General features: G+C 31.3%; 1 protein-coding gene across 2 annotated transcripts in view; it reads right to left on the reverse strand.

Annotated features, from left to right (window-relative positions):
* The window catches only part of LOC141449768 (otoferlin-like), a 139,224-nt gene that overhangs the window by 44,241 nt on the left and 77,711 nt on the right, over window positions 1-17,272 (reverse strand). The gene's annotated exons all lie outside the window — the stretch shown is intronic.

Consider the following 17,272-nt stretch of genomic DNA (forward strand, 5'->3'; position numbering starts at 1 on the left):
TAATGGTAAATATTCACTTTAACAAAGTCTGTTCTCCGTTTTAACAAAAACACTTTTTTTCAGGTAATTCTTCTTACTGTTTATATTTCACAAGTTCTTATTCGGAAAAGGTTTCTAGGTATTACAAAAGACCTTATTACTATAGTTCGTGACTAAATAGAATTCGAAAATATCAGTAATGATTTTGGTTTAAGGCAATATCAGATCGGATATTTAGTACATTTTTTAAGAGTCCTTTTGTCGTTAAGTAATTCAGCTTCATTCCTGTTTTTCAGGCGGACTTTATGCCCAAATACCGATCAGGTGTCGAGGACGCAGCCCGGACATCCAACAAACTTTTTTAAAAATTTATTTTACATAAAATTCAAGACCAAGACCAAGAAACGAACCCATTACTACTAAATATATTAGAATGATAGTTTTGGTTTTGTACCATTGATAGTAGATTATCTTGGGGAATTTTGGCGTGCCAGCACACGCTAACTTGGTGTTAGCATTAGCCCAATTATTCAACATTAATGAAACCTCTGAAACGCTTGTATTGGAAACCGCATCTCAAAATTCCCTAATGATAATCTATTATCAACGGTCGAAAACCAAAGGTATTTGTAAATAACACTGTACAATAAGATTTTATACTGGCATTTTCAATATAAACGGTTCAGAGGTTTCATTAGGTTGAAAAATTGGGCTAATGCTAACACCACGCTAATACAGTCAGCTCTAAATACAAGAATATTCCTTCTAACATGTCGTTGCAACAGTAACTTTCCACGGCATGTAGAAGATTTAATTAAAGTTCCTTTGGAATAAGTACAGCCATTTGCGAATCATTACCTAAAATCAATCAAAGCTATAATAAAAGTATACTAAACTTAGAACTTAAAATGACTGTTGACAGCACCTCAAAATTCTCTAAGATAATATATATACATTAGTTTTGCAGGCCTCTAACCACTTGGCTACCTTGGGGCCTAAGATTTCTTTTGGGCTGATAAGACCAGAAAAATAACTATAGTACATACTAAACTAAATTTTGTCAAAAAGCTGTTTATTATAAAAGTGAATCGACTCCACTTGTGTGTGATGAAGTTTAAAGTAAATCATTGTAATACTTTTATAGAAATTTTCAAAAATTGGAAAAACTGATCAGCAGAAAATTCCTTTCGGTTGAGAGAGTTTAAAATTCCACGTGATAACGTTACAATTATCAAATTTGAATTTCAGTAAGATTAGAAAAAATTATCCAAAATTAAATAGCGAAAGCTCTCGAAATCTTCAGTTAGACAACGTCATCGCTATATTGAAGCTAAAAGAACTATCAAGAGCTGACTTCGTAATCGGCTAGCGAACATTAATAAATGAAAAGCGGTGGCAAAAAACAAGGAGTACCTAAAGAAAGTATCAGGACAACCGCTTTCGAATTTGCTGAGAAATCAAATCGTGGCATGTTTAATGCTGCTATCTGAATGTCACTTACCTTGTAGTTTATCAGTCATTCAGTTCTGTAATTGTTGCTAAAATGAGCACTAAGTAAGTAGTACATATAAACTTTTCAATTACTTGCTTCCTGGCTGTAAATATAAGAACAATTAACATTCTCACTTTTTTCGTAAAAACAAAAAACATCAAAAAAACTCTTTAGAAGAAACATGAACAACAAAACTTTGATATTTCATGTTTTCCATGCTCTTTTGAAGCTATCAAAATAACTATTCAGTATAAACTGGCCTGGAAGGGTTTTGCTTTTAAAAAAGCTGATAGAAATTTCTCCTCCCTAGGGATGTATTCATATGAAGTCTCAATATCACAATAAATCTATTGGTGAACAAGTTAAACCCGGGTAACTGTAACAACATAAATCTCGCATACTTATTCTATTGAAATGGTTCTTTTCTCTTTTTTATTTAACAAAATTGTGTTTGGCGAATCGAATATTTGACCAACTATATAAAAAAAAGAGCAGGCTAATTGGTCAGCCAATTAATTAGCAATTAAGTTTTAAGAAATGAATGAAATTTGTCTGAAATTATTTAAGTTTTGATTTTGCTGTTACCCAGCAAGGGGGAACTTGCCCTAAATTGGCTAGCTCAATCAAGCGATTAGGTTACTACTCTATCTTCAAAGTGTTTCTTTGTGATTGGTATTTTATTTTAGAAAAACTTTGTTATTGATTGAAAACCCTGGAATTGATGCAAACCATTACATTTTCTACTTTATTGTTATAACATAAAATTGTTCCTATTTTATTAATTCTATTTGTTTAAGCTTGAAATATACTTCAAATTGAGTTGAGTTGTACATATATTCATTATTGAATTGAATATCCAGATTAGAGAAACCGTTGTGTTATTATGCCTTCCAGTATTTACTTGGTAAACAATTGAAAACCTTGTAATAACTCTCGATATCGTCAGTCTCTTCCTCCAGCAGGCAGAGACCTGTAAGATTTCAACACCTCAACGTTCTTACTAAGCTAATCATACTTCCTGACTAGCAGAGTTTCTTGTTTCGATTTCCTGTCCTACTTCGAATTTATTATTTAATAAGGGCACTCGTGCAAACAAGAAAGTCTGTTTGCTTATCCACTTTGTCCACGGCACCTACTCCAAAGTTGGACACATCGGAAATAGTTGGTTATTTTAATTTATTGATATATTTCGTAGAATTAAAGAATGTTGACCTTTTTTTCTCTCAACTAAAATCACTAACATTAAAAATGATTTCATAACTAGACAAAATAGAAGACACACCTACCTATAAACAGTAACAATGTAAAAAAAAATATATATATATACGAGTATATTGTAATCGTAAACAGCATAAGCTCTGAAGATGACCTAGTTCCTAAGTCAAAGCTCGGAAAAAATAAAAAAAATAATGCCTGAAATTGGCATTATTCTTTTCTTACTTCTGATATACTCTTACGTTTGACAAAATTGAGCCTTGAAAAGGTAGGATGTATCACAGACAAGATATGGTTTTGCACGATAATAATAGACTAATTTTTTTCCAAATATATGTTTGTTAAGCTTATCCTTAGAGCCTACAGAGAAGCTAAGCCACTGTTCCTCGAATTGTGCAAAATACCTTGTAGAAGTTAATGGTGCCTCAAGCTTATTTATTTTGCTAATGGCAACAATTCTCCGTTTAACAAGTCTTACAATATAAGAAAAATATTAGTACACTTCAGTTTTTCAATTTCATCTGAATTTCCAAGCTTCTATTTCTTTGTTGTTGCAAGATTAATAAATAGGTAGACAAAAAAACAACAGTTCCTTAAATTAAAATTTGTCTTTCCAAATATGGTTCATTCAAATATTCACATTAACTTGGACAGAGTATTTTTGGATTTATTAAATAATTATCTATGTACAATGCTTGTGGTGGTGGTTTGGAAATAATGTTTTATTATTGAATTGAATTTTGAAATATGAGAAAAGAGATGCAAAATTATCCCTTTCAACATTAATTTTCAAACATATTATTGAAAAGTATTCAGCTTTGTTGATTTAAAATTTAGTTACACTTTTTCTTTTTTCTTTCAATGCTAATTTCATGTAATCCAGAAAGATTATGGTTTTACTGATGCTTTTGCATGTTTAAATATTGTATATGCATGCGTCTGGTATAATTACGATTCACGTTTATACTCGTACATGTAAAGTCAATTCCAATGTGTACTGATCATGCGATTTATAGAAAAAAAAAATTAATTTTAATGAATCCGTACTGATCTTTTTATTTCCATGTTTTTCTATTTCTATTATCCGCCTTTAAGGTCACACCTTGCCGTTGTAAAAAGCTAATAATCATCCTCTAAACTACTGGTGTTCGGGAACAAATACAAAATAATATTTATTCTAAGCAGATTCCATCTATTAGCAAAGTGCTGGTTTCCCAAGTTTTCCTAGTGTGAGTCCTCTCTCTTTTCTCCCTTTTAAGTATTGAATTTAAGAGGAAGAAACGGTGGTAGCAAAAATAATATCAGTTCTTATGATCTTATTTAAATTGTAACACTTCCCACTTACCTACGAATTACAAGATATCTCCCTAAAACAGGTAACCTTTTTTTCTTTATCTTTCCCTATTCTCTAGCCATATGTGTAACAACATACTACTTAGGTCAGCGATTAATATTCAGCGCCAGAAAAACATGGGCCAAAAAGTTTCTTGAGGTGGACACTAAGACCAACTTATTCGACAGGTATTGTACACCTGCCTACTTGGTATACAAACAAGCCCTATGCAGACCATCAAATACTATCTCTGTTTTCGTCCTTAACAGAGCTGTTTGTCCCAGCTGTAAAAACTTTCCTTTTTCGCAAATTGCCAGCCAGCTTCTATTAAACTAACTTAACATTTGACGAGCCCATGCGAACTGCTTTAAATGAGCATACTCCAAATAATGATTTCTATCGCCAATCTTCTATCCCTCTTTATTCCTTAGAGTACACATAATCCTTCTCTAAGGTTCTCTTATGCAAATAATCTTGGAAATTTATGCAAGCAACGTATACTTCTTGAAGATGTGAAGCTTCAGCTCTCAATGGCCCTTCAAAAGTTGTAACTCTGGCTCTTTTCTCTAACGACAGTATTCTATATTTAACTATCAACTCATATTACATCCTGCTTGCAAAAATAAATTAATTGCTGCTGAAATATTATTTTTCAGCCAACTTGTTGGACGAATCAAGAATATCATTTCTCAAATAATGGCCGTCCTATTTAATCTACCTTCCTTTATTTCATCGGAGTTTTTTAATATAAAATAAAATTTGAACTTAATGGATGGTGAAGTGGGCCCGTAGATAGGATTTTTATAAGTTAGCGGGAATCATTAATTTAAAAATGAATATTCAGCCAAAGTAAGGAGGCCAAGAAAGTGACTCGCTTTTCTATAAACTATCTTCTTTTTTCACTCAGAAATTATAATTCCAGCAAAAGTATTTCAGTAATTTATTTTAAAAGGCTAATTTAACGATATTTACTTTGTAATTGGATATGAGAACAAGTTTAAACTTGTTATCTTTCCTTGATGGTGGAAGCAAATAGCGAAATGAGCTAAAGTTTACTTAATAGATTACAAGAATTGATGGAAACACTGATGTAGAAAAAAAATGAGGTTACTGTTAGGTGATGTAAGAGTTAAATTTGTCAATTATAAAGTGAAAATAACTACTAAAAATGCTGAGCAGTTATTTCTATGTCCTTTTGGATTTATTAAAAATCCTATATCAATATTTAACTTGAAATACTTAGTTAACAATTCGTAAAAATAAGTTTAATGCTGACTAAATTGGAAAATGAAGAGAAATTTATATTTAAAACTTTGATTTAATTTACATATTTGAATTTTAAGGAATTCCTTTAAGTATAGATAAAAACTCGCCTAATGTGTACATTTCTATGCCTATTACTGGATTTTAAATGCCTCATAAATAAAATTGGAAGCACGACGTCACTTTCTGACCGACTAGAAAGAGAGAAATTCATCTAAAAGAAGAAGAATTGAAGGAGTTTATAACCAGGTGGCATTAAAAAATGCAAAATTTGTAAAAGAACTTTTATTTCAGTTACTCAAATATTTTTTGGTTGAAATTCTTATTTAGCTGACTTTCAACCACATTCACTCATTGTTTCAATAATTTATTGCTTACTTCAATTTTGCACAATACAAGTTAAATTCAAGATAATTATTTTTTAATTTCTTTCTTCAAAAGTGAATTTTATACTTGAATTTTGTTTTATTCATTAATTTATTTTTATAATTTAAGAAATAGGGAACTTAGCAGCACTTATATTGATTTACAGAGATAGATTCAATTTAGAGCAAACGACAAGATTTGAAAAAAAGTGCAACAAGATTTGCAGGAACGTTTATTGATATCATTGAATGTTGGATGCTGCATTCTTCTCCTGTAATTTTATTTTCATGATTAACGAGATATCTTATTTCTTGTGAGGTCCTTTTATCTTTTTTATCAGGTTGCTTTCTGGATAAGCCACTTTCTGTGAAAAAGGGAAGATTGAAACAGATCTCGAGATGAGCAGAGCAAATGCAGAGAAAAAAAAAGTAGTCTTTAGAAATGAAGACATTACTTAACCTAAGGGGTTGAAAATTGAGATGGATCAGCTACTAGTAAAGCCTCTAACCTGGACCAAGAAAGAAGACAGAAGATATGTGTAAAGTGTAAGAGATCGTAAACTAATGATTGCAATGTACTAAGGCAGGATAAAAAGGATCATTTTCTTTTCTCCGGTCAGTCTGCCATGGACTAAACCCATGCTCCGTAGAACAATCTGTGGAGATTTTTATCTGTGTCTATCAAGCCCAAAAGAAGGCAAAACTCCAGATTAGGTCAACATTCAGATCTACGGTCAGTTACAGGCAGAGCCTAATAAGATCCGCATGCTGGTCCTAGCCACTATCTCTCTAGCCCAAAAGCAAGGGATGTAGCTATATCCACTACTAGCAAGTTCGCCCCCAATGCAGATTTTTCAAGAACACTTTAGAGGGCTTTTCTTCTTATCGGGACCAAATTAGAAAGCAGGCATCTCAGACTAGAAATTCAGCTCTGTAGGTAGTCCTACCATCTCCTCGGACAGCTTTGCATTCAGGAAACCAAGAGAAACACGTGCACTAGTAGATAGTATCTACATTCTGCCCAACAATAGGTTAACTCATATCGAAGAATTTTGAAAAGCAAAAAATTAGCGCTAAAATGCATTGATGCAAAAAACTAATCATTAGCAAAAGAGAATTAAGTTGAAAAAGCGATATGAAACAATTTTTCTTTTTACTTTGTAAACCAACCAATAAAATGTCCAATTTTCTTTGTAGAATACTTTCCTATGAAAAAAGCATTAGAATTAAAAAAAAAAAGAGTTAAATTGTTTATCCTGATTGTGTTGCAACCAGAAAATGCTCATGACTTTTATGGTAATTTATTCGGGTTTAAAAAAGCAAATAGAAAACCTAAATAGAAGAAGGAAACTTAATTGAATTTTGATTCAGTGGGAGAGAAGCTGGCTTCGAAAATGTTTTATTAATAATATTGTGAAGACTAATTTTAATTTAATGAACTAGTTTTTTAATTCTATCACGGCCTACCCTGCAATAAAGCGTGCTTAAGAAAGAGGTAATAATTCTTTGAAAATAATCAGTTCGAGATAAATGTTAAATGGTTATAAAAGTCTCTCATACGAAACAAAACTGTAGATCTAAAGTGAAATTAATTAGAAGGAGAAGGAGCATAAATGATAAACGAATAAAATGCTTATCAACCATAATTTTTCACTTAGATAAGGAGGACTGATTGTTCTTTATGACGACTTACCTACTAACGTATCTACAGAAATAAACTTGAACAATTTCTTATCAATATGATTCTGTATTGCATCATATTTTTTTTCATCCTACTAATGAATCATACTTTTATTTACTACGTCTAAATTCTAGGGCACTAAGAAACCATTTAGAATGTTAAAAAGTCTTTCATTTGCGGTGGAGTGTTAAAGACTTCCTTCGTAGATAACACAAATTTATTACCTTTTTTTTAAAGAACGTAATCAATAAAAAAAACATCAGCTCATTTATTAATAGCAATATTTAAATTTAAACTATTCTTCTTTTATTACAAAATATACATCAACAATTCCCATACAAATTTGCTTCAATTACTGTGGAGATTGCTTTTCAGAACTTACGACCTTAAAATTTCATTTGAAGCCTATCAGTATCTCGAAAAATCCACCGTGAAAAAAAGTAAAAAAGAACCCATTTTGACTGAGTATCACCTGAGTAGTGTAACTTAAAATTCTTTTAATAAAACTCTGCTTCTGAACGATCAATAGTGTTTTTTTTCTACATAACCTTAAATTACTTTCTACATTGTATGAATGTATTTTTGTTTGTTTTAGACTCAAATGGCATTCAGGATGGTTGGGTTACTTATCACAAATCCAGAGCACCAATAAAATTAATTTTCCTGGGAAATCTTGGGTTATTTTGAGAAAAAACAGAATATTTAAAGTAAATTCATATTATTGTGATATCTCCAGGTAAAGAAGTTCAACTAAAACTTTATTACTTCAGCCAAAACTTCTGGTAGAATCATTAGAAATCTCAAAATTGAATTTGTAGATCCTGTGATTTTGTGGGTTAAGTTGTACTTAAAATTAATTCGGCTACTCTAAAAAGGAGAATCCTTGAGAGTAAAATGTACACAACATTTAGAAGTTGAGTGAAAGAGAAATAAGAAAGAGAGTGGTCTTCTAAAAAAAAAAATTCTAAATATTTTTCTTAAACTGCACTAAAAGCAAGCAAATCGTGATGATTTTATTTTCAAGGATTCTCTTCTTTTAGAGTCGCTGAATTTTTTTAAAGCAGTGCTTAATATATTTATATCTTTTTACTTTTTAAAGTTTCTTCTCTTTACCATTATTTAATTTCTGCTTTTTCACACTTCGCTAAGTCAGAAAATTTTATCTCATGAGAATTTTTTTAACTTTTAAAAATAAATACTCTCTGCTTTTTCAATATATTTTCGTTTGAATAATTAATTTTAACTGTGAGTAATCAAGTAAATATAATGTTGAATTTACCAATTTTACAAAATAAACTTTTATCCAGTCTAATAAAAACCTTTTCTCCCAGTCCCTAGAAAACTAATATTCTAATATTTGTCATGTGTCTTCGAATTCAGTGCTTCACAATGTATTTATTATAAGCTGTCCTCTCTCTTTGAAATTCCATTGCCTTCTTCCGAAATCATCTAATCCTTCCACTTTCATATCTAATCTGATGTGAACCGTTCTGCCAAGCTAGTTGTAAGCAATGCTTTCTTCTTTGCAGTTGTCAGTCTTCTCAAATAAGAAGGTAATAAAATTTCTCATAAAACTTACTTTTTATTTGTCTTTTCAAGAAAAATAGAAAAAGTCTTATTTTTTTATGGCTTTCACGGATGTTAATGCAAACTTGGGCAAAATGCAAGGAGCAATAGTTTAGTTTAGAACCCTTATACTTTAAAAATCCTTTAACTGTTAAGACCTAAACCGAACTCCATTGATTGATACCAATGTAAAATGATACCCTAAAATGAGCAATGTAAATGTATGAGGCTTTGAAAGTTAAAACAGACTTTTAATAGCACTTTATTCGTTTTGTCATCACCATTTTACATGTAGAATGAAAAAAACAACTTTTTTTACATAATGTCGGACTAAGTGCTGTATATTTATAGAAGAACTCGGAGTTTACTAGATCCTATCCATTTTAAAAATAAACAGAGGATTCGAGTTTTCTGCCCTTGTCGAAAAGAAGCAGCAGAAGGAAGAAAAAAAAAAATGTAACTCTAGTACATTCTTGTGTAAAGCTTCAGAAGGAGGACTGTATGTACAATGTTCTGGAGAACCCGTTTGCTTACTTAAAACATGTTTCCAATTCTCGTCAGCAACCCATTCTCTCAAATCATACTTGTTTCGTTAGAATACTTATCTCAACCATAATGTGGTCGTGATTTGTGCAGAAATATGTTATCATTTTATAAAGAGTATAAAATCTTACCGAACAAAAACACTTGTTCTTGAAAGTCCTAAATAAATAAAAAGTCATTTTAAAGAAAAAAATAAAATTCAAGACAAAATTTCTTTCAATACTTTACCATTGCTTTTATTGGAAAAATTGGAAAAGTTTTTCGCCAAAAATTATCTTATGGGTTATTTGGAGATGACCTAATGGCTACAGATTTCGCTTGTTCTGGAGGCAAATTAGCCATATTTTATTAAAAGCACCATTCTAATTAAATTTTAATTAATCTAATCTAAGTCCCGCTAGATTAAAACAAAAAAATAATTTGACAAACATAAAGGCAAGCTAAGTGCGTCTGAACTGTTTAATAACGTTGAAACTAACAGGTATATTTATGGTTAATCAGAACTTATTTTTTTAATGCTAGTAATATTTTATGCTGCTCATGTAATAAAAATTTTTAAAAATACAAATAATTGTTTTGAAAAATGCAGAAATAAATGACCGAATAAAAGTGTTAATCACAATGTGAACATTAATTTATAAAGGGAAGAAATATTAGTTGGAACTAAGAACATTATGATGCAAGGTTTAAACTGGGCTCGGTAAAGAGAGATTACACTTCACTGCCCTTATTGGGTTAAAATGAAAACAGTAAATCACTCAAAGTCTGCAGTAACATACTCTTGTGCTTAACCGAAATTCCCTTATCTTCGCTACCAATTCAGGACATTAATAACCCAATGGCATTAGAAAGTGAGAAAGAGATTAACATCCCAAATATTGACTATTTAAAATAGTATTTTGTTTGCTCCTTAAATTAAAACAATATTGGATTCTTTAAATATTGTTTTTTTTTTTTTATTATTATAACTTAAATTGTTTATTCTTAAATCCGCTCTTGATACTGAAAAAATATTATAAATAAGAAATTGAAGTTGTGTATTCTCTCATTTGTTTCATTTTTTGGTTTCCCTATACTAATTGAAAAAACTCGGATTAACATTACAGCACCTATACTGCAAGAAATTTCGTTAAGTTTACATGACTGGAGAAAAATCTCTGCTTTCTAAACATGAAAGATATGGGAAGCTTCAAAAATATCATCTTACTTCTAGAAAACAACTAAACAAATCAGAAACTTAAAACTGTTAATAAATGAGACATAAAAAAATATGTATTTTCTCTCTCTTTCTCCTTCTCCACCCACTTCTTTTTTACTCTCAAAAATTGAGCTCTCTTATTCAAAAATGAAATATAATTGGAATGACACAATCTGTAGAGGTTTACATAATATTTATCCAATAGAAAACAATCAGATATCACTGAGCAACGTGTCTGTTCTTCGTGGGAATCTGTTCATTTAGGGATCTGTTTTGGGACTACTTTTATTCTCCATTTACAATAACTTTCATTTCTTCCTCTATTAAGTATTGTAAATATAGCCTCTTTGAAAATGATTTACAGATTTTTGTGAGCTCAATTGGTGTATGGGCCAAACAAAATAAATGTTTATTATTTCTAAGACCAAAGCCAATATTGATGGAAGTGCATGTCAATATTATACATAGATAATAATTCCATTTTGTAAATTATTGTAGATCAGATTCCTATTCCATGTTTGGGTATCACAATCAGTAACACTTTATCATGGAATAATCATGTTATTGATATTTCTAACAATATTTGAAAAACGTTATGCAAATTAAAATATGATAAAAACATTCTGCCCATTACACTAAGAAAACAGTTATTCGCAACATTTGTATTTGCTCACCTTGATTACTCTTCGTTAGGGTATAATTTGATTGCAGAGCTCAATTTAAAATTGTGTGAAGGCATTTAATTTAATTCTTAAAATTATGTGATTTAATGTAAAACTACTTGAAGGGTACAAACAAAATATTACAAATAAAAAAAACCTCTCGAAGGATTTCGGTTTAAATCTAAAGAATGATATCTTATACCTAAATGTGAGATCCCTTGGGCAATGAACTTCCTTCGACCTGTGGCTAGCCAAACGGCTGCTTGTTTAACTTGTGGCACTAGTTCCTCCTGGATGGGTTACATCCTGGGACAACCTAATTTGTGCATATTTTATAATCTTATGAATATGAAACTAACCAACTGCTTATTTAGAATGTAAAATTACTTTGACAGAATACCTAATATAACACCAATTTAACCCATCTTTAGAGGTTTACAAATGCGGTTTTTAATATCTTTTAAATCCCTTTTGTTAAATCGCTGATCAATCAGATTTTGATTTTTATCTTTTTAAATACCTGTACAAACTAAAGAGAGAGAGTTTAGGTAACTCACCCGACACCCCTTTGCTCCAAATTCGTGTTTTGAAAAGATCAATAACAATATGCCTTTATTTATGTCTAATATCTATCTATTTCTGTTTATTTAGAGAAGCCTAAACAGCTCGCTCAGAGGTGCAAAGCACTGTCACTAAAGAGAGAACACAGTCCAGAGCAGTCATCTACCCTTAGGTCAAAGTTATTAGAAGTTGTATTAATCAGTGGTTCATTTTTATAATGTGAGAAATTGTGAAATATTTTTACTTCCTAAGGAATGATTTACAAGAGGTGTTCTTCATTCACTATGTATATTGTATTAACAATAAGTTAATAGTTTTTGGTACTCGTATCGTAAAAATTTACTTTCTTGAGCCTTTAATGTTACATTTCTCAATGTTCTTTCTCTTAAAGTAAGCTTCTTCACCTAATTAAAGTTTTTAACGTAAAAGCATTATTAAAATTATTGTTTTCAGCTAAGAACTTGTAGATAAATACAAGACGTAGTTAGTAATATGTAAATAGATCTAACATATATTTATTCAACAGAGAACACAAAGAAATATTTAGCGAGCCTGTACCTCTAGATACGTACATACGAGTACATAATTGGTATGTCTAGTTTGTGTAGTGCCTTAGACAGGAGGAAATTTTTTATCCACTCTGAGTAAACAGAAACGATAAATATTTAAGTGGAAAAGGATGTTAGATACAACTGTTCTTACTTATTTTTTAAATATTTTATAACCTCTTAAAGAACTGCATCAGCGTTTACAAACAAAATTGAAGAGGCAGTATGAAAGTTTAAACACGTTTCATTTAAAACTGCATTCAAGGCTACTTGAAAAAAAAATGAACAGAGAACTAGAGATTTTAAAAATTATTAGTTATTTTGACGGTAAGATCTACGTTTCAACAAACACCAACCTTCCTTAAGTCTAGATAACAAGCAACTGGGTTACTTTTTGAAAAATAAAGAAAAACTGCAGGGCTTTTGACTTTTCTTCTTATTCTAATTTTCATTAATCAATGTTTTCAAAAAACAAAAATTCCAAATTTTTCGAAATTACTCTTATCGGATGAATGTTTAAAACGAAAACCACGTTATAAAGTTGAATTTTTCATCAAATGTTACAAAGTCTTTCACAATTACAAATTTTTAGTTACCAATATCATTGTTTTATTTTTGTACATCATTTGCTAATTAGCTTACTTAAATGAATCTAATCCAATATCATTTCGGGTGGTGTCCAATCTGGACACTGTTAGATGGTACTTATGTTTCTCCTTAATATAGAATTAAATTCTTTCCTAGATTTATTATTTACTTCACATTTAGATTTTATTTATAGCAGCTTACTACTGTAGTCGTAACTGGCGATCACATTTTGCATAACTGAGGGTTACAAGCGTCTGATAAAGTATTGCTCATCGGCCCGCACTAAACACTCGTCTAATCCTCCCCAATCTAATTGATCGTAACAACTATGAATTAGCAATTTAAATTTATTTCACATCAAATGCGTTAAGAAAGCTTACCTGAGTTGTTGTCCCTTAGATCTGATCTTTCCGAAGGAACCAATTGCTTCCTTAGCACTGATAGGTTTCATATTTTTTCTTTTCCTTATTTTCACTTTTATTCAACTAGAAGAATGATGTTTCAAAAATAATCTGGTAATAAATCGTTGTCAAAATGAATATTCACTCTCGTGTAGAATTAGGTGAAACTTTTTTAAACTTTTTTTATGAGCAATGATTAATGATTTCTAGATAAAAAAAAAAAATGAACGAAAATACATCACTTTTTGTTATTTATACTGTTATAATTTTCGAAAAAGAATGATGATGTATGTAAATTCTTAAGAATAAAATGAAAATTGTATCAAATAAAATGTGAACAAGTTAGAAAGGCCTTTGCTTAGGTGAAAGAATACTCTCATGGGTATATCGGGCAACAAGGCAGCTTTATTGGATCATGCGCCTGGAATATCAAACTATTTATTGTAAGGATCTGGTTTGGCACTTGAAAAAAAGAGTCAACATGTTTGAATTTCTTGAACGCTCTGCTTTCATCTTAAGCATGACATACCCAGTAAACATGATAGCTTTTCATATTTATACAAGGAGAACTTGTATTAATATTCTGAGCAACGTTTTCTATGCCCTTAAAATTTCTCCTCTACGATCAAATCGAGATGTACCATAAATCTTTTACAGATATGGCAATTTTTCTTATGAGTTTTCTTTCTTTATGTGAGAAATTTACAAATAATTTACTCCTACAGGTTTCAGAAATATTTCAAATTTCTTGTTCATGTGAATTACCTGAGCCATTAAAATTATTTTCCTAAGTTTATTATCTACATTGATAACATAACTGTTTAATGATCACTTGATTTGACAAATTAAAGAAATAAATATAATATAATAAATCTTAATATCAAAGGCTGAGGAGAAACTTTTCTTTTAAGAGTGCAATAAATTTGAATTGAAGGTAGTTAAAATGAAAATTAATCTCTAAATATTAAACCAAATTATACTAAAGATTAACTACTTTTTATGCTATAAAAATCAGGTTTTAATTAATATAGAATCAAAGAGTGAAGGAAGAGAAAACAAAGTGAGTGTTGAAATAGATTATAATTGCTTAATTCACTTTTCATTTGAATACAGTTAAAAAGTTATACAGTTTCATTTAAACAAAACAATCTAACAATGTACAAAGCTGTTGATTTTTTTCACAAAATCAGGCCTTGTTATTAATTAATTCGTTTAATGATCAGATTAACTCAAGTATTGGCAGGAATGTTAACTCTTTCATTTTATTCTGGGAATGATATTAGTGTCAATTTATTTTTGATTTACGTTCACTTATAGAGTAGTTTAATTATTTGATCTTGTTTCTTTTATCTCATATAACATCATGAATTATGCATTTTAATTAATGAATACTTATCATTTTAAGGAGTTAATTTTCCAGCACTGAATAAAAAGATGGACAGGACTCTTCAGGAGAACCAGTAAAATTAGAGCAGGTATACCAGTTGGCTAGAGCTATGGAAAGAGTAACTGAGGAATTAAAACAGGAAGAAATATATAAGGTTGGACTGAAGAAGAAGAAAAGGTGTTTCAAGCGACAAAACAGTTACTTATGGGTAAGGAGTGCATTGTACCATATGACCCAAGAATGCCTATGACCCTTATGTGTGACGCGTCTGAATCAGGGTTGGGGGCGGTTTTGTTGCATAACTTCCCTGACGGAACCGAACGGCCGGTGGCATACGCCTCAAGGACATTAGCGGCGGCCGAAAAACATTATGCGTCCATTGACAGAGAAGCACTAGCATGTGTATTTGGAGTGAGAAAATTCCACCAATATCTCTATGGGAACAAATTCACTCTAGTTACGGATCATAAACCCTTAGAGAGATTGTTTGGTCCCAAAAGAGATCTTCCCAAAGTGACTAACAACAGACTAACCCGCTGGGCGGTTGTTCTCAATAATTACAACTTCGATGTAGAATACCGAAAAGGGTCAGATAATTCTGTAGCGGATGCATTATCAAGACTTCCACTGAAAACAGAAGATAATGATAATAATATCGATGTCGCAGATAGCTTTATTTCAATAAAAAAGTTGGAAGATTTGGAATTAACAAAAGAAGAATTACAAATTCAGACTAAGAGGGATCAAATCTTAAGCAAGGTGAGTACTTTCGTCATCACCAGCTGGCCGCCGAAACTCAAAGAGGTAGGAATAAAATACTATTTCGACAAAAAGAATGAAATAATTTTAGAAGGGGGCATACTTATGTGGAACGGGAGAATAATAGTTCCCCAGACACTCAGAGGGAAAACGCTAGCGATTCTCCATAAAGGGCACCCAGGTATGATAGCGATGAAGTCGATAGCGCGTTATTATGTTTGGTGGCCTGCGATGGAAAAAGATATAGAGCAGCATGTGGCCAAATGTCAAGGTTGCCAAGAGAACAGGTCAAATGTGCCTGAAGTACCACTTTACTCATGGAACATACCAGACTATCCATGGGAGAGGATTCACCTGGATTTCGCTGGGCCGTTCCAAGGTAACTACTGGATGGTGGGAGTGGATGCTTACTCCAAGTGGCCAGAAATAGCCATAATGAGAAAGATAACCACGGAAGCGACAATAAATAGACTCCGAGAATGGTTCTCCAGGTACGGGGTACCAAAAAAATTAGTGACTGATAATGGACCTCAATTTAGGTCCGGAGAGTTCAAGAATTTTTGTGATAGAAACGCGATAAAACACATCAGAACCACTCCATATCACCCAAAATCTAATGGATTAGTGGAGCGATTCATTAGAACCTTTAAACAACGATATCTGGCGGGGAAGGACGAAGGAGGCAGCCCTCAAGAAAAGGAAGCAAGGTTGTTGCTGAGCTATCGGAACACACCTCACAGAACTACTCATAAATCACCGGCTGAGTTATTTTTGAAAAGAAGACTCCCTACTGTGTTGGATAGGTTGAAGCCAGATCCTAAGGAAGAAATGGAAAAGGAGATCTGGAAACAAAAAAGATACCACGATCTAAGTATCCAAAAAAGGGAATTTATAAAGGGGCAAGAGGTTTGGATAAAGAATGAATTAGGGAAAGGATGGAAACCGGGTATGATTAACTGCAGGACTGGAGAGTTATCATATCTAGTCATGTCAGAAGGTGAACTTAAGAGAAAGCATGCGGACCAATTAAGGGCAAGGATAGGTGCTACTGCACCAGAAAAGGAAGAGGAGGAAGAGATGAGCTGAAGATGGAGAGGTAGATAGCTAAGTAAAGCGGGGAGAAATGTAGGAATTGAAATATAAAAATATATTGTCGTATTTGGTTTTAAAGGAAACATATGATTAAAAATTTCGAGGACCATATGTTTCCAGATTGTTGTATTATTCTAAAATATGAGTAATAAAAAGTTTCTAACAAATTCTTGATTACGTATTTACTATATGAAGCAAGAAGGATTTCATCCCACAAATATATATTTATATCAAAACAATAAAAATGAATTCATTTCTGTAAAATATAAGCTTATGCCTAAGAGCTGTTTGGTTTGTAAATTCCTAATATTTGGGTAAATATAGGATAAAATTTTGTTCTAGCTTTATAAAGCACATTTATGATTTTATTTATTTTTTTTTTATTTACTTTTTTATTTTTTTTTTAAATAACCGGAGGCTCGTTTTCCGCCTCTAATTTGATCTGATGGTTATTTAACAAAAGAAGCCACCTCGTTAAATTCCTTATTTTCTCTTTGATTTGAAGAAAATTAGTTCACTTTTTTTTCTTCTTTTTTTCAAAAATTTTGATGTAACATAATTTATGTATTCGTTTTAAAAATTGTAGATCACTTAATGAACGTTTTTGTTGACAATAACAAAATGTCCAACTTAATGGTT

This window comes from Rhodnius prolixus, unplaced genomic scaffold, assembly GCF_049639745.1.
Source record: "Rhodnius prolixus isolate KJV_2025 unplaced genomic scaffold, Rpr scaffold_2, whole genome shotgun sequence".
Lineage (NCBI taxonomy): Eukaryota > Metazoa > Arthropoda > Insecta > Hemiptera > Reduviidae > Rhodnius > Rhodnius prolixus.